Genomic DNA, 22,804 nt, shown 5'->3' on the forward strand with positions numbered 1-22,804 from the left:
GAAAGTGAAAGGTGTGAAGCCTCACTTGTGCTCATTTATTTACACTATGCCATTAACTAACTAAACAGTCATACTCATCAGTAAGGCTAAATTGACTGAGACACGGGGAAGCTGGGAAGGAAATGTGATCTGATAAATGGCTAACAGCATTACAGATGGCTAACAGCAACTTCTGATAACACGTCAGGCTTACTGATAGTTCCCTTTTTTTCCATAATGCAACTGTGTAACATATGGTGGGACAGGTTTATCTGGAAATCACCTACTCGGTACCAACTTAACAATTTTGATTTTCCAGTGGCTTTATCCTAACTGTACCCATAAGTATGCAAAACTTGAAATGCCACAACTGTAAATCCCAGCAGTCCTTTAGCTCTTACAACATCTTCAGGATAGCAACGAAGTCTGCAAATTCATGCAGCTAATAGGGGCCTTATTTTGAAAAGGTCAGTCACTGTGTTTGTTTGTCTTATGATTAAAAGAATGAGATTATTTTCTCATGTTAACTCATCTACCTTGGGGCGCCAACCAATGAACAAAGACAGCTGACAGAGTTATGTCCATCTTTGTTTTGTCCCATTCCTGATACAATGGTGGCTGAACTGTTCAAGAAACATCTGTTTCATGAAACAGATGACTTAAATGTTAATTACAGTGCTTTACAATAAACTAAAACCAGTGATGCAGGTAACTGCAGAGGACTTTACCAGCTAGGGTTAACATCTGCTTCTAGCTGCTCAGGCCTTGCGCAGGAAGCCACCAGTTGGTATTTGAACATAGCAACCACAGTCTAGAGCTCATGTATTAATGCAAAATTGAGTTGGTGATTGTCTGTGTTAATAGAGTGGCCTAGGGACTGATACAGCTAAGAAACAAATTAAACAGTTCCATTCAGCAATAAACAACAGTCCTGCTACTGAGGTGGTGATTTCTGATGGCCCAGCAGAGCAGAAGACTGGCAACTCCAATCACTTCAGCTGCCAGACCTGAGTTTGGCTGTGACTGCTGCTGGAAGCCTTGAGTCACTCTGTCTGTACTGGTGCTACCTTCCCTTGCGTAGAAATTACCCATCCTGAAACAAATCCTGGAGTTCTTGGCACTACAACCACCCAACACAATCCTTCCTCATGAACAGTGGAAGATCTCGTGCCCTCACTGATGAAGGCCTAGCAATGGTAAACAGAATGAGCCAGTAACTTCCACAGAACAGTTGTGTTAGCTGCTGGTGAGTTGTGCTGGTTTGAGCTCTTAGCTAGTTCACCGGAGTAAACAGCAAACCTGAGCTGAAAGAAGAGATAGGTTTTCTGGGTGAATGGATTTAAGGCAGGAAAAACACTTATATTATGATTCCAATGAACTTGGCAGTGAAAATAAACCCACTGAGCCAAAATGTCACTCAGGAAAATACATACTGGGATTTAATTCTGGAGATAATGGAGACCATGATGATATGAAAAATTGTGTCTCATGGATCCCCTTTTGTTCAATATTATCTTTATTTTAGTAGGGCATAGAGACTAACAGACATGAGGTATCTTGCCAGGTGGAAATACACATTTGGGAACAAGGGGCAGGTACCTATATGACATATGGGGCAACATGACAGCAAAGAGACTGTAATGCCGGGGTATGATGGTGAAATGGAGGCTTGCTTGGAGGCACACTCCTTGGCTTCAGGGTAACACTGCAATGCTTCCTGCTCTCTGGAAATGTGAGCCGATGAATCACAAATTAAGGCAACCACCTGAGCCTAACAATTGGTCTTAGAAACGGAGAGGGACATGTGCCCTCATCTGAATGAGGTAATGCATTAATAGGATGGGTCTTGTATTTAGACTGCATAGTCACAGTACTGTACCACAGAGGTCACCCATGCCCTGTGACATTTGTCCAGAAGTTTTCTCTCTATGTCTCAAGTGTTTTGAAGGCCCAAAGACTACATCACAGAGAGGAATGAAAGGTGAACGCACAACAATCTCATAATTTCTCTCCATGCACAGAAATTAACAAGACCTTGTTTGTGGAGGGCTACCTTGTAGATGTGCTGTAGCTATAATCTTATACGAAAAAGTCTCATTTCTAATCTATTTCATGTATTTCTGATCCTTTTCCACACTTGAATTCTGTAACAGGAGGCTGGAGTACCTGGAAAGCTAGTGCTGGTTACAGGCACACATGGTGACAGGTAAATGATTACTTTTTCTCTATCCCCGCCTCTGAGCTGGGGATTTTCCACTACAGTGTCTTTACTTAGGGAAAGTTTTAAAATGGCAGCAGAGTCTCAAGTTGTCTGATTTTAGTGCTGATAGAATGGTACTTGATTTGCTTGACTAAGGAAGCTGCTGGCAAAAAATGTTACAATTGGCAATTTACCTGTCTCCACGCATATTTTGGCTCCATATCAACTTTCTGAAGTTTTTTTCCAGACAAGTGCAGAATAATCACCATATCTACCATACATCCAAATGTAAAGTTGATGAAAATATTTTATTAATAAAGTCTAATGCAAAAATGTAGTTTGATATGTTATAAATGTCAATTCTAATACTACTAATTAAAAGTATTACCTCACTGTGGAATGAAAAGGTTTTTTGCATTTATTGGGACAGTATTGTGTTTTTTTTAAATCCAGCTTTAGGGTTTACAGGGTCAGAAATCTTTTTTACAAAAATAATACTAAACACAGGATATCTTGTTGGAATAAATATTTGAGTCTTACTCCCCTTCTCACCCTCAAATATCTAACTACACATGAACAATTAACATTATAAAAAGCCAGAGCTCTAAACAAGATTTGTCAATGCCCTCATGAAATGCCTTCTGAAAACAGATCACAGAAAATGAAAGATGGAAGCAGTTTACACTACTAAATTAATGCATTTCCACTGGCAAACATTTACACTCCTATGGGCATTCTCTTTTTTTTTCCTAATCAAATTAAAAAATCTTGCTCTGTATGTAATAGGTTTATATTGCATATAATTTTGCATGGGTTGAACAGGGTTTTTTGAAAGACAATCATAGAATGCATTTGGATATATATACAGCAGTCTTAAATGATGCAAATATATCTCTAGCCTAGCCAGACATTTTATTTTTAATCTCAAATATGTAAAATAAATAATACATGAAAGATACTATTCAGTGCAAGTAAAGACATCAGATTCTAACTCTTATTGCTAGCAGACTGCTAGAAAAATTAACCCATCCTAAAAATAATTTGTCAAATTATCAGAAAACATACTGATTTGTAAAAAATAGCTGATTTGTAAAGCCAAAATCTATAATGGTATAAAGTAATTTACATAAAAACTTCAGGTTTTCTCATCAATTTGAGCTTCCAAAGTTCATCTTCAAATGTGGCTCAGGAATCTCTAAGTTTCTGCTGACATATATGACTGAGTTGTAACAGGGTTTATTGCTAACAGCAATATAAATAATGACATAAAGAAAAAGTTAACATCTCTAACTGATTAAAAAGCTTCACAGAATAACAAACCATGTGATCCTGAGTGACTGGATAGAAATCTAATTTTTTTCTGTTAATTCCCCAATATTAGTTGAGAATTTTAAATCAAAGTTTCTTTGGAGTACCTATTTTCTGCTACAATGTGAAGACAGACAGCAATGGTTTGCAGGTTTTTTTGATCCAGCTAAATTTTCAAGTTTTCATACCTCACATATGCTCTATGTTACTAGGTGAAGTCCCCTGGAAATTAGTGGAGTCATATCCATTTATCCACCTAAAAATTGAGCTTCTTGTTTATTACAATACCCAGCTAAATTCACATATGCAGAAAGTTCAAAGGCAATAATACACATGCATACTTATTTTCTAAATGTCTTCTTGGTGTGTAACTGTTAAGTGCACTTTTGTGCTTTGATTTTTCAGGAAAATGATTTTTAACACTTTTTTAATGCTTTTTATTCCATCCCTTTAATTCACCTAAGTTCTTTCATGAGGAGATCTGAAAATGAAGGATAAAAGAGGCAAGGAGCATTACATCCCTTAAACAGGGAAGAATACAAAATAGAAAAAATGTCACATCATCACATTCACATAGAAAATTTAAGAAAAGATCTTCCAGAAATTTACTTGCTAAAGATCTAATGCCACGATGTGGTCAAGTTGTTTAATTTGATCTTCTACAGCCTGTTGTATTTGATATGCAGTATTCACTCTTGAAGTCAGCGTTCACACCAGGAATATGCTGCATGTGGTTCAGTCCAGTTTGGCAGTACCCTCTCTTAAAATCACAATTAATGAGTTGAAACCTGCCTTAGACTGTCAGGCTTTACTGGATTCCCATCACAAGGGCTTTCTTCCACGCTAGATGATATTTCTGGGCCAATATGGTTCCTGCCTGCCTTTATATATAAATGCAGCTAACCATACAAGTGTAGCGCTTCTGTGGGGCTTCAAATATATTAGCTGTAGAGTCTACAACAGTTTTGGGAGATTCAGTTTAATTCTTTGCTGTGTTTCATGTTTTAAACAATTTACTTTAGTTTTCTTGACTCTATTTGAAGTACATTTTATAATAATTTTTCAAGGTCAAAAGGTACAAGTTATGCAACAAAGAAAAATCAGTTATCAGAAATACTACTATATATTAATAAGCTTTAGCACATATGAAGAAGACTTACCTGCCTAGGTTTTAGTTGTTGGTGAATTGTTTCCTTCTAAAATATTCATAAAAGACATCCAGATAAGCAGGTAATCGTCAATCTTTCAATCCTTAAATAGGTTTCTCCACTTCCAATACACTTATCTCAGAAGTTTCAACTTCAGCTCACGACTAACACTGCCAGCTGTCAGAAATAAGTATGTTCAGTTTTCATTTTGTATGGTTTGTCCTTTGCACAAATTTCAAAACACACTATTGCCTCCAACAATAGTTGTGAAGTAATTTTCTTTGTCTACACAACTTAAAGTAACAGCTCTATATTTAGTTGGTTTTAAGTATTTGACTAAAAGTTTCACTCGGACTGAAATAATGTTTGAACAGTTTGCTCTCTGCTTAGAGGAAAGCCAGCTTCTTCTTTCCTAAACCTGCATGAAGAATACTCAGCTTAACTGCTTGGATCAATACTTATCCACATACACAAATGAACAGAAAGATTACTTCAAGTTTAGAAAGCAGCTTAACTCAACTAAAGTGGTATGGAAAAGAAACTCTACACTGATATCAGGAAATGAGAAGAAATACTCTAGATGGATGAAAGGGTGGTTTCAGATAGGCTGAAGGAGTGGAGAGGAGAAGAGAAAGTTAAGAGCATTTGGGCAGCCATCACAACGTAGATAATTAGACAAAGAGAGAGCAAAAGCAATGTAACCCAGAGCCCCTGACTGCAGGAAATCTGAGGTCACTGAGCAGCAGTCAGGAGAATTAAAAATAGGAGAAACAAAAGATGACAGGACGCAATTGCAGTTGCTAGAACTATTCCAGAATCACAGATAGATACAGTGAGAGTATTCAACTGAGCACACAACCAAAGTGGACAACAGATCTGACTGGGAGATGATGCCAGAAGCAGGGAGAATGTGAAGAAGATCAGCTGCACATTTATGGAGAAGGGGAAAGCCCTTCTTCAGTAATTATTATAAACACAAAAATCTCAACATGGCTTTGTAAAACACTTCTTTTTTGCTGCCTTTGTCCTTTAGAGCTCAGAAAGGAGAAAAGCAGATCATATATGGCAAATATTCACAAGGCCACCATTACTTGATACCTGTAAGGACAATTTCTAATAAATGTAAAGTAAAAAGATACAAGAATAAGGAATGAAGCCAGCTCTGGATCAGAATCACAGTTTTTAAGTACATACTCCTGAGACATACCTCCTAACTGAGCACCTCCAGTTGAAGCCTTACCTCCTGAAATTTGGTAAACTGAATATTGTGCCATTTTACAGAATTTTCACCTGAAAATGTGGTAAATATTAAAAGAGTTTTAGGATGTTTGTGTTTTTAAAGTTTTTTCCTGATGACTTAAAACTTTTTAAACAGCTTTTGTTTCACTGTCTTTCTAATACGGCATGTGATTAGTAATTCTACTTATTTTGTTTTAATAGACATGTTGAGAAGATGGACCTTTTAAAATTCCATTGCAAAAAGGAAGTTTTATTTTGTTGTACATCATAATAACTATTTATAAACTATTATGCTTCTGTCACTTTTGCAGTCTTTTGTCTCACTAAGAGTCTAAATCTATCAATATAAACATACCAATGTGATAGAATTAATTATATACGATTTTATTTATACATTTAAATACAGTTATATCCATCCCTAGTTACAAATTTTGTTTTAAAAAGACTTAAAAATTATCAAGTCTGAGACTATATATAGAACATTTCATTTTAAAGTTATACTCTCTCATTACAGGATCCTTAACAGCCATTCTAAGTACAATAATTTACTCCATTTGATTTAGGTTGTTCATCTGACCATAATCTTGTCCCCTAAAATCTGGAAATGTTTTTTAAAATCAAATAAAAAGCTGCTAGACAACTGTAAACTTCTCTCTTTACAGAAAGATCGGTTTTCACAGTATTCTAACTTCCACATATATCTTTTAAAATTTACAAAGTCCAGATTAGTTAAAGAATGTAAACTGAGCACGAAAATCATGAGTGAAGTGAGGAACTGACTGGATTTTTAACTGTTCAATTACAGAAACTGGTTTGTTTTAATATTACCGGTTTCCAGAAAGAACAAAGAATTTCTGGGCTTCACTGAAAAATAGTGTCATACATCTTTTAGTTGACATTAGGAGTAGCATGGTCTTATATGAAAAGCATCCTGGCTTTCTCATTCAGTTTTCCATCAGGAATTTGAGGATGCAGTGGTTTATAAACAGAACACTGTTTTAATCTCTGATTTATGAACATTTTACTAATTTACATGAAAAAATTTTTAACAATGAACAATTTATGTGATATACTGCAGGGGACATTTTGGTACTGTATTGCCACATTGGAGCATTTCTAATCAACCTTAATGATAATTTAATTGCAAAACCCAAAAGTGATTGGTATCCACCCTCCAGCATCCAGAGACCTGCAACCCAGAAAAAAAGCATCACAACCACTCTGTAACAACTCTCTACATTCCTTAAAATTTTCCTTCTAGTGGTATAAGGGAAAGAAGAGACCCTTCAGATATGTAAGCAGTGGATTTTGTATCTGATGATTAATTGCTCCAGGTGCATGGATGGAGAGGGACATGTTACAAAAAGTCTGAGCAGTATAAAGTGGTGCTGAAATATGCCAAGATAATATACTTACTTTTTTAATTTATAGATCTATATTATGCTCCCACTGAAGTCAGTGGCAATTTTGACTGTGACATCAACCGGAGCAGGCAGGGTAGGTATTCTGTATTGCTCCTACATCTGTCATCATGAAGGTGATAATAATTATTCAGACAGTCTGAAACACAGCTTTTTTAAGGCTCTGGTTTACAGAAGCCAAAGAAGCCTGACTCATAGCAATGTGTTTTAGGATATGTACAAAGAAGCTGTATGCAATATATGCCTCCAGATTTCCAGATTGTCCCAGCGGATGTCAATTTGGTTTTGAGAATGCAAGAAAGCACATGACGAAGAGTCTTATACTGCGCCAAGAACTGAAAAAAAGCTTCAATTAGTTTATTTTCTCTTTGGATACTGCTATGTTTTTTACCACATTTACAAATTATATCTCTGCATTCCCTCTGTTGTACATGTATCAGCTTGAGATGATTGATTCTACTGTCTCAGAGACTGCTGAATTCAGTGATCTGATATGCGCCACATTTACTATAATAAATTATATTCTTTGGATGAAAATCTAAAGACATACTTTAACTTAACCTCTTCACCAATTTAAAGCTGTTGTACTGAAATTTGGCCTTACATCTGTGACAGGGAAAACACAGCTCTAAACTTTCTGACAAACCTGGACCAAGGTGTGAATAATTTTTATGTCAAAACTGAATTTTTAGTGAAAGTCATCAAGAATATTTGCTCAGAGGTTTCTATCAAAAACATCATGCTTTTAGCTGAGTTTCTCTTACATTTTTGTTTGAATTCTCCGTGTATGCAAACCTTATGCAAACTGCAGCCAGAACAAAGTCAGAACTCTTGCCAACAAAAACTGCTGAGTTTCACACAGCTTTAAATATTTTACAAGGTCTGAAGCTTTGTTTGCTCTCATTTGAAAACTGTTAGGATACTGCTCACAGTTTGCCTGACCTCAGCCTGTAATTTGGAAGGTTTACTCTCAGGCATACCTGTAACTTTCCACTTCATGCTCAGTCTCAACTATTTAGTAAGAATTGAGTGGGCAAAAAATGGAAGGAGAGTCTCAGCCTAAGTCAAAAATGGCATTGCGTGTTTCCAAGTCACTGACAAGTTAGAAAAAGGTCTTGAATGCTTATAAATCCATGTCCTAAAGGATAAACAAAGCAATGCACTGCATGGGGCTTGATACCTATCACACTAGTGAACATGTTGATCATCACTGTAAGAACCAGTCTGTAATTTTCAGGCTAGAAAGCTGTATTATCACAGGTGGCTTCAATCTAAGAAACACATAAATAATGTCATGAAGTCTAAATGCAGGTAATGGAGTATACCCACTCCTAGTGTGAACGGAATGTATCCATGTTTGTTCTTCCAACTTTTTAATTTCTCGGTATCACTAATGAAATAGTGATAACAATAGTTATTAATAACAATAATTATCAGTAACAATTTTGTAACCCTAAAAACACTGCACAGATAAAAAAGACCTGGATATTGAAGGAAAAACTAGCAGTAGTTAAGTGGCAAGGAACTCTAACTTGAACATATTTCCACAGGCAAACAGAAGAAAACTGAAGCTACTAATATATGTGCATGTATTGATTCATCTATCAGCATTTTAAAAAGGCTAATTTTATATTGCTAAAAATCATTGAATCAGCTGCCTTGGAGAAAAATGTGATGGTAGTAGAAAACATTTTAAGGATATCATGAAAAATTTGAAAAACAAAGGCATTTTCAGATAAATGGGATAGCAGCAAGGATCTGTATGTAAATCCATCTATATACAAAAATATATACACCAAGGGAAGAAGCAAGAAACTGTCAGGAAAAAAAAAAACAAACAAGCAACAAAAAACCCCACTGAAATCTTTCATGAGCTTTAGAAAACTGGTAAAGAAAACAGTTCAAATGAGAACTCTATGGTCTGTAGGATAAGGACAACAAGATTTTTGATACATTAGGAGCAATGAATAGGTTCCTAATAATTGGATATAGACTGTGGCCACATAGATACAGTAGAATGTTAGTAAAAGGCAGCATATAGCTATTATTTGTGGTCTGTATCTGCAGAGGAAAAAAGCAGATAATTTATATATTCCAGGACGATAATCAGACAATTACCATGCAAAAATGAAGCAAGGATATCATACGAATGCTGGGGAGGAGGGGAGGGGGCAGGGAAATTGAGTCAGCAGGTCAATGTAATTTGTATTTACAAGTTTTAAAGAGCTAGAGAGTTCAGAGTAGTCTGATTTTCAGTAACTGTTGAACTAGAAATGTTCCAGAAAACTGGAAACAAAGCTAATATTAAACAGGTATTTAAAAGGTGAGCAGTCCAGATAATTACATATTTATCAACTTCAGATTGATTCTAACAAAATCAATCACTGTCACAGCTAAATTAATATAGAATTTTTAAAAGGTACTAAAAATATGGCCCATCAATAGAAACATAATGAAAATAGAGCCTGACAACACAACTGACCCTTTTTTTCACTAAGACTCTGAGATAGGAATACTCTTTCTGACACTCCTCCATGATGACTGACTCTGTATTGTGCAGCATTTCAGCTTACACAAAACTAGGAGTACTGCAAAGTTTAAGAACTGGCTAATTTGAACAATGTGATGTTTAAAATTAATAAGATATTTTCGTTCCCTAATGACTGTTTACTGCTATTATCAGTTATGTGGAAGAAAAGGTAAAATTATCATAGCTAAAACCTGTAGATGACACAGTTTGGAGGATGATAAAGCAATGATAAAGATGGGTCACTGGTATAGAATGATGTCACTTAATAAAATGGATATACTCAAACAGTATGCAATTTAAGACAGCCAATCATGAAGCTCTGTATCAAACTACAATGCCACTATGGGCACTTTCTCATCTTACAACCTATAAATTAAACCATCTAGTGAAAATGAGCATGGGAAAGCTAATCAGCACGAGTCAGATTCCAGCCACAGCCTTGGATTCCAGTTTTGGTATTATGCCATCTGACAGCTAATAAAAAAAAGCTGCAAATAGTAACACAGACTTGCAACTCTATTGCAACCTGATAGTAAAAACAATACACAGCTATCCCCCTTATCCTCAGTATCCCCCAAAAGGACGGCAACAAACTGCCTAGGTTCGGCGTCTTTGCAAGATCTGAGAGGCAAATACATGGGTCATACAATTCTTTGTGCCTGAAAGTTGTTCCTGACATAGGGAAATAGGGAGATCTCTTCAAGCTAGAAAAAAATTAATTGTATGAAGTTATGAAGGACATGAAGCTTGAATCTAGTGAGATGGCAGATGGAAAGTTTGCAAAGATGGGAAGATTATGGTCAAATAGAGGGACCGGAACATGGGTTTCAGCAGCAGCATTTTTAAAGGATCAGCTCAAGAAAAAGATGTTGCAGTAGGGAATGCACAGTATAACTGAGGCTTGCTCTAGAAATATACAACTAAGAATGGAAAGAAAAGGGACTCTAAAAGAGTAGAAGCAGCAATGAACAGCTTAAATGTGTGAGACAAGGAACAATAAATATAATTCTTCCAGTTTGCACAAAAATAGAAGGGGTCAATCAAAATTGAGATCATATTTCCAGCAAAACTGCAGATGTTTTCAAGTACTAAGCATTGTATGCATAACACTAGGCAGGGACATAATACTGTCACTAGTGTTCAGACAAAGGAAGACAAATAGGTTACATATGAGGAGCATGCAGCTTACAAATCTTTGTTAAGCCTTCGTACCTCAGATCTGAACTAAATTAATCCTGCTTTCAAAGACCCTCAGGGAAAGAATCTTGTCTGGGAACGGTAAGGCCCTGCAACACCACCCTTGCCACCTGCCCCTCTCTCCCTTACTATGCTTTTTGTTCATGCAGCACAGTAAAGGAAGGCAGCAAGTGTAGTTGCAGTGCAGACACAGTCAAAACCACCACATGAAAGCTTTTCAAAATGGGCTGGGAGATAAGCTTAGCTAGCCCAGGAATTTTCTCAGCAAATCAGTGGGGAAAAAACCAAAGAAAGTTGAAGGAATCATGAGAAGTTTTATCATCTGTCTATTGTATCTCTAAAACAAGTACTCCTTCCTTTTCTCTTGTCCCATATGTCCAAGCCATATTTTTTTTTTTTCTTCCTTCTTAGCAACTCCAGGACACCCTTGTTTTCCTTACCATTCTCATTTCGAGTTCTTCTATTCCTTTCTTTCTCAAAATCTTGCCTTAAAAAACCATTTTCCTATTAATGCTTTCTGCTCTTTCTGTCTTCCTGATTATTTCTTCTTACCTCTTTCTGTGCCCATCTTCTATGTTCTTTTAATCCTATCTGCTTTAAATAATAACCCTTTTAGGATAAGAAAATGATCATATTAAGTTGTTCACAAATACACATTTAGGCATGTGGGCATGCATTTAGGTGGCAGTACTGAGCTGCACAGGCTTAAAAAGCTCTGCTCATCAAAAGCAGCAATGGAGCTGGCTCCTGTTTACAAAGTGCCCTGCTAATTAGCATGCTCAGAATGGAAATGACTTGCTGTGAATAAAACAAAAACTTATTACATATTAACAACTACTAAATATTAAAAACTAAAATTACTCATATTTGCCATACATATAACTACCAATTTTATCTACAAAAATGCTGACCTATATGAAATTATTTCATTTTAAAACAAATATATATTATTTTGGTGAGAAGGCTGCTCTGCTCATCATTGAAATTATTACATCTACATGTTTCTCCCTAGAACTGTAAAAAAAGGATTTTTTTTGGATGAAATAAGAAAGATTAGATTAAAAAAAAAACAGATTAGTTATCTTTAGTAAAGTAAAGGTTATACATTTCAACTACCATAAAGAATTGCAAAACTTCAGTATGTGTAGGGTTAAAGGGTGGAAATGTGCTGTAACTTGCAGTGGAAATTTCCACTGCGTGCTTTATTGGCAGAGGAATGAGCCATACCCATGGTAAGGCAGGGGGTGTGTGTGGTCTCTTCATAAACACACTGGAATGCTGTGTCACATTATTTTTTCCTTTCAGCCTTCGGACCAGTATTTGGTTTGGTCTTCTTGAGTTTTCTGGGCTACCAATGCACACAGATCCACTAAAACTTCTGGGACATTTGCTTAACAACAAACTGCAGGATCATATTTTAGCCTGCTCTACTCTACTGTTTTCTCATCTGATATATTGTACCCTCTGTAGTATTCTCCAGTCTTTGTCACCCATTCAGTCAGTCATCCTTTTCTATTATTGAATGTTGAATGTTTCTTTTTTTTTTTTTTAATTCCATACAGCCAGCACTTAATTATGAATGTGGGAAAAATTGTAAGATTTTTGGGGACAAGAACTGTTCTTCTGTCTGTAAAACAGCAGCTCCTATGCTTCCAAGCTAGTAATTGGTTACAGGATACACAAGAAATGTTAGGAATATTTGGAGAAAACTTATCCAGAAAGTCTGAAGAAGCTTGGTATTGGAATCTGAGGTATTCAGTTTATTTATCAATGATTTGGAAAAGGCATTGCATACTAAAGAGTGAAGCAACAAAATGGGCTGCATTGTTACTCACAATAGTCAAGAGTAAAACTGGCTGTGAAGGAACTACAAAATACATGTTTGGATGATGAAATGACAACCACAAGACAGGAAGGGGTTAATAGGAAAAAAATTCCCTAAGTATATGTAAAAATATGGGCTTAGCTGAGCTTTTGGCACTCAGGGGATAAAATCTTAGTCAATGTGGATCATTTTCTGAAAGCATTAATTCAGTGGGAATCAAAATATTACACAGTGCTATGAATTATTAGGAAAGGAACACGGAAAACATAGACAGTTATGCCTTTTCATAAATCCATTTAATGTGTTAATGAATCCTGAACACTGCTCACAGTTCTTTTCTCATTGCTAAAGAAAATATGCTGGAAACAGAAGAGGCATAAAGAAATAAGTGATAAGGATGATGGGAGATAGTTTCCACATGAAGAGAGTCTGAGCAGAGTAGGACTTTTCAACTTCAAAAAGAAATATCTCAGAGATGACACAAAATCAGAATTTGAGTGAAAGCAAGTAGAAAATAGTTATTAAATATTTAGCTCAATTTAAACACTAGAGGGCGCCAAGGAAACAACCCATCAGCAGATTTGATAATCTCAAGAGAAAGTATTATTTCAGTGTAACACATTTCACTTAGGTGAAATGCTTTATTACCACATGCTGTAAAGTGCTGTGGTAGTCATAATTTTAAGGGAATAAAAAAAAAACCCTGACAAAATGCAGTGAATCCAGTGAGCCATGGTGAAGCTCTGCTGCTTCTGACTTAGGACATAAGTAGATGGAGGACGCCCAACAGACAAAGCTTTGAGATGTCCTGGCATGCCAAATGAACATTCTTGACACTAGGCATATGGCATGAAGTTTAATGATAACCCGATACCAATGCCTAACCCCAAGATATTTGTAACGCAAGTGACTGTTTAGCAGGGCTTGTAGTGAATGGGGCTACATCTGGCTGGCAACCGGTCACCAGCAGTGTTCCTCAGGGCTCAATTCCAGGGCCAGTTCTGTTCAATGTATTTATCAATGACCTGGGTGCAGGAGTTGAATGCACCATTACCAAGTTTCTTCATGATACCAAACGGGTAGGTGCTGTTGACTTGCTTGAGGGAGAAGAGGCCTTGCAGAGGGATCTAAATAGATCGGAGCATTGGGTGGTCATCAGTGGCATGAAATATAACAAGAACAAATGGCAAATTCTGAATCTGGGACAGAGTAATGCACTACATAAGCATAGACTGGGAGAGGAGCGGCTGGAGAGCAGCCCTGCAGACAGGGATCTGGGGGTGCTGGTCGAGAGCAGGCTCAGTGTGAGTCAGCAGTGTGCACTTGGGGGGCATCAAGCACAGTGTAACCAGTCAGTCAAGAGAGGTGACTATCCCAATGTATTCTGCGTGGGTGCAGCCTCACCTTGAGCACTGTGGGCAGTTCTGGGCCATCAAGGACAGGATTCTGGGGTGGATGGGCTTTTGGCCTGACCTAGTACAATATAAAGATGATTATTTCAGGTTTGCATGCAACATTTGGTCATGCGGGTTATAGAAGGAACATCAACTCAATATAAGCTAATTTCTCAAGATGAAACATGAAAAACAAAAATAGTTAACCATACTTGCAACTCTAATTAGCTCTCAGGACATATATTAACACATTTGAATAATTTTAGGCAAAAGAAATTACAAAATGTAACCAGGCAACATGGCTTGCTTTAATAAGAAAACAAGGTTTGATTTTTTTTTTCATGAAGATTTTCAATATTCTTTAAATATGAGATGTAATGTATGCTTCTTTAGGGAGATAAGTCAAGCAGAATTATTGAATGAGTAATCCATGCACTATTTCCCTGTGATTTCTTGTCCAATATCAGAATTTCTTGCATGTTTGATAACTTAGAATAAATAACAAGTGGCTCCAATGTGACAGTAATGATTTTTTTTTCTCTTTTGTGGGGATATATTTTTAATAAAAGATATTCTAAAATTAAAGAAGGTATTTAGATGCATTTTCTGGCATTCTGTGGTAAGCCTGCTGTGAATGAATCACCATCAGTCCCAAAGAGAGTTGCATCTTTCCATAGGAATGATCACCAATCACTGTTACTGCCTATTGTAATTTGTAAGTCCATTTTCTATTATTGATTTACAAAGCTATCACAGTTGTCCTTCACAATGGGAAACAGTGGTTGATGTGCACTGCTTCTTTTCAGATATCTCTGCTGAACCATCTCATGGTATTTACAGTAATTTGCAGCTCTAAGGAACTGCGGTGTGAAGTTATTACTGTAAACTTTACTATGCAGTGTGTGAATTACTCATTCCTTTTTATAATGATCAACTATTTTTAGGTGAAGATATGAAGAAAAAGTAAAGTTTGGTTACTATCTGTTTCAGCCAGTTCCTTGATTTGTTTTGCTGTTTTGTGAACTCTTCTAGAGGTCATTTAGCTGAAACCACACAGAGCTCAGAAACTCTGTTTCACAGGAATTTTTAAAATTTTGCCCAAATGTCTTGTAACTATTTTTACATCTACCTTGGAAAAAATGTTCTGAACAGAGCTTTTCAAAAACAAAAATCACCTTGTAACTTTAAACACAGCTGAAATAAACTGTCAAACTTGTTGAATTAATTCTGCAAATTGCCAGAAATCAGGCCAAGAATACCAGGCCTTCCAAACACATTTCTAATGGAAAAGGGAACTACAGCTATAAACATGCTTCACAACAGCTGGTATCCTTGGAATAGTGATTTGAGACAGGATGCATAGGTTTCAAATCGACTTTGCCACAGAGCTTTCATTCTCCAGCACAATCCTTCCATCTGTGCTATAAGGAGGTGTGTAACACAGGCCCAAGCATTTCTACTGTTGTAAAACTAGAGAGAATCTATTATTCTGCAAAAATGTAGAGAAGCAAAGTCTAAAGCTAGACAGTGTCCTCTTGATGAAAATCTGGTTTGGTCATAGAAGCAGCATGGACTGTGATGGCTAAAGCAATAGTTCAGGATGTGAAGTAGTATCAAGTGGATAAGCCTCCAAGGATGTGCTTGAGAGGGAAATGTCATTCCTCTGTGGAATTACAGGCATCAGTGATTCCCTGTGTTACATAAAGATACCTAATACATTAAAATAAGCTATAAATCTCATTTATATTGAGATTTAAATAATCTAATGAATGGTAAGAAATGTTTTATACTATCTTTGTGTCAATAGCAACAAATTATGAAGTCTTGATCAGCATACCAAAATTGTAAACCAAGCCAAGCAGAAATGCCCAGACCAGTGTTAAAGGAAGAACTGGTTCCTTGGAGCAAGGCAGGCATAAACTTGCTTGAAAGGCTCTTCAAAGGATCATGCACAGATTTTAGACAAACATTCTTAAGAAGAAATTACAGTAGCAAAACAGCGCAGTTATTTTTGCTAGATACCTTATATCCTGTATCTAACAAAAAGCTCCTAGGTTTGAACAACTTGTACTAATTTCAATTGAAATGACTTCCAGTGCCATTTAAGCAGCTGTATTGAAGCTACTGATGGCTACTGAAAACAACGTTAAAATTATAAATAAACTACTCATTAATGATAAAGAGTCAGACCCTTACCCATCCTTAGTATTATTAAATCAAGGACAGCGCTAATGAAATCTGGTTTGTTACCTTTCAGTTTAAATGAAGGCTAAGAAATAAAATAAATAAAAAGCTTACTATAATCAAAGCAGGGCTCAAAAGGAAAAGTATAAAAAATCCCAACACAATAAAGGATCATGAAGCTGCCATTGCTGAATGAAGAAAATATCATTCTTCTGTGGCAGAAATTAAAGTGGTCACAAAGAGTAGTGTTCCTTGTGTGGTCTTGTGTCCCTGACATGACTTGTCCTCCCAGATGGCATACATCTATATATGAGGAATAGCAAAGTAAGACACAGGATGCCTATAATTTAGCCTGGAAGAAATTGAACATATCCATCAATCACATCCAAGGCACACAGTCAGGACATAAACAGACCAAATGTTCTCTCTACTGCAAAGAAATGTCAAAAGAAATTGGCCAGATAACTATCTAATTTGAAAAAGGTGTAAACCTTATGCTTGGCTTTAGTTCTGTTAATAGGAGGTAGGGGGGCGTATTTCCATTCTCTAATAGACTTGGAAATAAACTTGGTTAACCACATGGTAAGGAATAAGTTGCTGTAAAGCAGCAGGTAAAGGGGAGGTTCTAAGTGCTGGTACTCCACAGCTCATGCAAGTCCTTCCCCTTGGAAGTGCTGCATCATATGCTGACACACTGCATGCTTTTGCAAACAACTATCCAGGCACAGCAAGGTTTCTGCTGAGAGACAACAATGCCACCATCAGATTTCTTAAGAAAACTGTGTACCTGTGGCTCACCAGAAGTTTAGTAAACATTTCCTGAAATAATATGATAAGCCTTCTGCTTCTACTAATGAGATTTCCATTATTCTTCAGGTCACTGACAACTCAGTTATGTCAAGAAAAATAAGGCAGGAATGTAGCAAGAAGTAAGAATTATGTTTTAATGATGAATACTACTACTAAATCATAAATACTGTTATAAACTGATGAAAAGAGAGGTTAGAATACAACACTGGATTTCACATATTTCTGATGTCAGAAGAAGAGATTGGAATTATTTTGAAAAGTACCATTGTTGATATAATCAGTTACATTCACCTAAAATTGACACTTCAATGTTTCGGAAATTGAAAAAGGAACAAAGAATTTATTACAAGTTGCTGGTGTTTGGAAGCTTTAGAAACATTACACCTTTCACCTTGAATGGGAATGTGAGGCCCTCGGTCCTTTACAGTATCTTCTCCTGAACTGATAAGATTTTTTGAAAATATCTCCTACTGTAATAAATATAACTAAGATCATGGCAAATACTTCCAAGGAAAGATGCAATTAATAATCAGAAAAAAAGTCCCTCTCAGAAACAAAGTTTTAGATTAATTGTAAAAATTCAGATCTTACTGATGTGCAGTGACAGATTCTAGTTCACACTGACCTTTTTATCAAAAGGCCAGAGGCAGACAGCATATCTGGAACTAGGGACATTAGAAGTACTACACTACTTGTGGTAATGAGAAAGAGTAATATCCAGTGGGTACACTTGGAGATGACAAACGTGGCTACTTTGGATTAGATTTTCTGGATCTTTTAGAGACTCAAAATAAGTTATCACCAAAATGCCTTGCAAGGCTACACCCGAGACTCACTGTTTTTAAAAGGATGCAAGCATCGGATTTACCTGAAACAATACAAAAAAGGTGCTTAAGTACCTTAGAATGTGACCCTGTCCTCACTGTAGTGATTGTTCAATGTTTCTATCGGTAGCATTAATATTCTTAATTTCTGAGCTGATCATACATTGTCAAATCAAACATGTTCTAACCTTTTCTGTAAAAGAAAGGCAGACAGATAGTATCATCTTTTTGTGAATTCAACACATGCTGTGACTATAACCTTCTCTCACATATTACTCACTTTGCATGTTTTATTGTTTACTGCACAGCTGGAGGGCTTGGTGGATGAGGGATGAGCAGTGGGTGGTGTTCTTTTCAATATCAGTAAGGATTATGACACTGTCTCCCAAAACATCCTTGTAGACAAACTGATGTAATACAGACTAGGCAAGACAGAGAGATGGGTGGAAGACTGGCTGTACTGCCAGGCTCAAATGGATGTCTTAAGTGGCACAAATCCAGCTGGCAGCTAGTCACTCGACCCTACGGGTCGGTACTGGCACCAATACTGGAGCAAGTCCGCTGAGGGGCCAAGATGACAATTAAGGATTGGAGTGTCTGAATACAAGGAGAGGCTGAGGGAGTAGGGACTGTTTAGCCTGGAGAGGAGAAAGTTCAGGGGGGTGTTATCAATGTGTATATAAGGATGCTTGGAAAAGGAGGGTCTCTTGCTTTCTCTGATATCCTTTTTTTCAAAGGCTGAACAGTTATTACCACCTGCAAAATATTAACTGAATAAACAACACCAATAATTTAAAACATCTGCTTTCTGTGAGCAAATCTGAAAAAACAAACTGAAAGCTTTCTAATAAAAATGCTGTCTATCAGTATAATCTTGAGGCAGTCTGACAAGTTGCCCAATTCTTTCATGGCTGGTGCCTTTTAAAACTACACCCTGTTGTGCAGCTGTTTGCTGAAGTTCCTGAAGTCTGTTTTGTCTTGCCAGTGTTACTCTCCTTGCTCACAGTTCAAAGACATACCATGCAAAGCACAGCATTTTAATGACATTAAGAATTATCAGTGTTTATTATTTTATCTTGCTGTGAGCATGCCTGATATTTCTCAGAAAATGTATCACAGAAACACATGGGTCTGCCTTTATCTCATTGGTAGTCCTTACGACTAATATGGCACCTTTACTTTTTGCCACGTTGGTTATTTGGTGGTACAGAAACAGCAGCTCCCTGTGTTCATTAAATAACTTCCCTTATCATCTAGAAAACTCAGGTCCAGCATAGCCTTCTCCCATAAGAAACTCCCATTTACATGCTGAGCTATAGACTGGAACAATATAACGACAGTTGCTTTTTCCCTTCCCAGGGATGGAACAAGAGATGATGTTGGAAAGCACGTTTATCCTCCCTGTCTAGCCCCTGTCTGGTGGCAAGTTCAGCACACCTGAATTGCTATGTAGCCTCAGCATCGCCTTGGACTCAGACTTCGTTCAAGAAGGTTCCACAATCTTGCACTGAGGCTATGTTTGATTGCCACTGACTTTTTTTCTGAAAAGCAGAGATGCCAATTCAATGGCATAGCAAAATTCTTCAAGACTTAGCATTGTATTTCTATTAGGGCTTTTCTGCGTTTGACAGATGATGTCTTGTCCTCATATGTATGAAGATGAAAACTTTTTTCAACTTGTTATTTTGGCCCTGATAAAATCTTCTGGGTGGTTTTTCACTGACATTTTTTTCTTCTTCTCTAGGAAATACAAGGCATTGTTCTCTTTCCTCATCTCTAAGACTCTTTTGGACCCACAGCCCTATCTACTATTTCCCATTTTTACTGAGCTATTGACTTCAGTATTCCATCAACTACCTTGTCCTGAAATATCCGTGATGCTTGTAAGGAACACTCTAAAACAGTCTTCACTAGAGTGCCTACAAAAGCATCATAATTCAGTTTGTGGTTTGCTTATCATACTGACCAACAGTATCTGGATGTCCCCTTGCACTTGTCTGATGGTAGCTAATGTCACTTGTTTTATAATACTATGGTTTTGACAAAAAAAAAAATCACATAGTGGTCCAGGATTATTATTATAATTATTATAATGAGGATTATTGGCGTTAAAGTAATGCTGTTATTACTCTATGACATAATGTAAGTAATTGAGTAATAATAGTTCTCACAATAATATCAAGGTATTTCTTTAAGCTATTTGCCTTGCTGCAGTGTAAAACCTAACAACATCATAGAGTAATAAATTCAAATACAGAATTTCAGTAATAAACAAACGGGATCTCCTCTGTCCCCATAGTCACCGAGAAATACTAGCTTTTACCAGAAGATGGTGCTTATGTGCCACTAAATAAAAACGACGACACGGTCCTCCAATTTCAGGCAAGTTCGCGCATAGTAGAACAGAAAATAAAACAAACATTTATGGTTTCTGTGCTTCGTTTGAAAAGATTGACTGAAATGTCGAGGAACCAATACCTTTCTTCCACAGGAGATGACTTTTACAGGTTTTTTAAAGTGGGCTTTCATCTCATTTTACTTGCAAACTGACAGTGAAATAGGTTTTTAGTGCTGTCAAGTATTAGTCCCTGCACAAAACAATAATAATTTTTTTTTTACAAGAGGAGAACATGTAAGGTGTTGCAAGTATGGATTATTTAAGTTCGTATTACTAAATACCCAACAAGAAGTTGCGCTTTTGATAAATGATTTTTACATTTATTTTGAATTAAGAAATCGGGTTAAGACATTTTGATATCTTAATAGTAAATTTGGATTAATAAAATGTCTTTTAAATCCAAAAAGTGAAGATAGAAATATATTCTCAAAAATTAGCTCAAAAGCAGTTCTTTGAAATGAAATAGTGAGGTGTCTGGTTGTAACAAGAATTTATAAAGAAACCAATTTCTTTTAAACAACATTTAATTTATGTGGTATCTTTCAACCCACAGGAACACAGAAATTATTTTAGAGCCTTTGGTATGTAATATTTAGAATTTCAGAAATTCTATTTAGAAAGCTGATTTGGAGAGGTGAGGATGGTATCCTCTCTTTCTGTGATCAGTTGCTTGTAAGTTCTTGAAAACTACTTGTCTTGGTCTTAAATTTTGCTTGGTCTGTCTTAAACAAATGGTCTCATTCACTGATTTCAATCACAGGACTGCAGAAGACACCAGAAGTTGCTCTTCTGTTTTGTCTGTGCCTCCGCAGATTTGTGCTAGCCCAGAGCACAGCACCTTCAGAGATACTCACATTATTCTGGTATCTAAAATGGCATGATGTATAGCAGTGCTATGGTCACCATATGCCCTGGTTCTTGCTCCATAAGCATGTAGCCTTCACTGCAGACTTCTGTGTCTTCCTCAGGTTCTCTACTGGATGAGGATATTTCGCTGAGGATAGTAACTCTGTGGTGAATCAGGCAGATACCTTTCCAGTCTTGGTAGGGTAGTGCTGTCTGTATCTTTTGCTCCAGGATGTGGCCATTGTTCTGTGAAGGTTCTGCTTTCTTGAAGATACTAAAGCCAGCAATAGGTAGATTCTTAAGTTAGAAACTGCTCAATCCATTACCCTGGCAAGTTTTTTGTTCAGGAACCTCTATTCCTCTTCTCAGGTTGACATTTGCAATTATTTTGCCTCCAATTTAAGTATATTCTATGCTTATTCTGAAAGTTTTGCCATTAGAAGCTACTTTGACTTGCTGCTGAAGCAGTTCAAGGGCTGCCTGGATGACACTTAGTCATAGGGTTTAGTTTCAGGTGGCCCTGTGAGGAGCAGGGAGTTGGACTCGATGATCCTGATGGGTCCCTTCCAACATGAGATACTCTCTGATTCTGATTGTGACCAATAGCCAGAGATAGCAAATCCTGCCCTAGGCCCAGGGAAAAGCAGGCCATCACCTCCATTTCCTTTACCTGCTGCAACATGCACACCCCATGAGTGTGGATACAGTATTTTCACCCAGGGTGCTAGCAGCTGGACCACATTTGGCCCTTCATAGGAAAAAAATAAGAAAAGAAAAACATCTTCAAACAACTCAAATGTGCTACCTCAATCTGTGTTAGGGCAGCAGGCAAGAACAGAGATAGAAAGCACTGTTTTGCTTCTTATCCCCTCTGCTTCATTACCAAGTGAGCAGACATTGATACCATTGAGAAGAATTGGGCATTATGTGGCAGTGGACTCAGATCTCTGAGCTGCAACAGGAGTATCTGCAAAATAAACAGCATTTCCAGCCCTGTATTATTTGTTGCATACACATGAGAAATGAAAGGAGTTATTTTCAAACCTGATTTGGTAGAAGGCCAAAGGACAAAAGGAAAATGCTGCATGAGAAAAATTAGATCTACCAGAGTTGTCCTCGCTTTAGTTTGTTTCCTGGAGCTAACTCTACCCCTTTTGGTAGATGACTTAAAGTGTGAATGACATCTACCTAGGCCTTGCCGCTTCCATGTGAAGAGGTTCTTTTCCTTTTCTTTCACCTCTTCTCTACGAAGCTCAGAGACACGGTATCTTGCCCAGTTGCAATTGTGCAGTGTTTGCCCTCCTTGAAAGAATGATATGAGGGTCCCTACAGAAGGAGCCAGTCTCAACAGCTGCTCCAGACTTTTTGTCCTGATTTCTTGAGGAAACAAGGCTCATAAGAGATCACACTCTCCTTATACAAGTCTTTGTGAGCCAAGGATTCTCCACTGTTTAGGATCTCTGGTATCTCACAAAATACAAATTTCAGTTGAACTTTTTCC

The sequence above is a fragment of the Phalacrocorax carbo genome, chromosome Z (assembly GCF_963921805.1).
Source record: "Phalacrocorax carbo chromosome Z, bPhaCar2.1, whole genome shotgun sequence".
Taxonomy (NCBI): domain Eukaryota; kingdom Metazoa; phylum Chordata; class Aves; order Suliformes; family Phalacrocoracidae; genus Phalacrocorax; species Phalacrocorax carbo.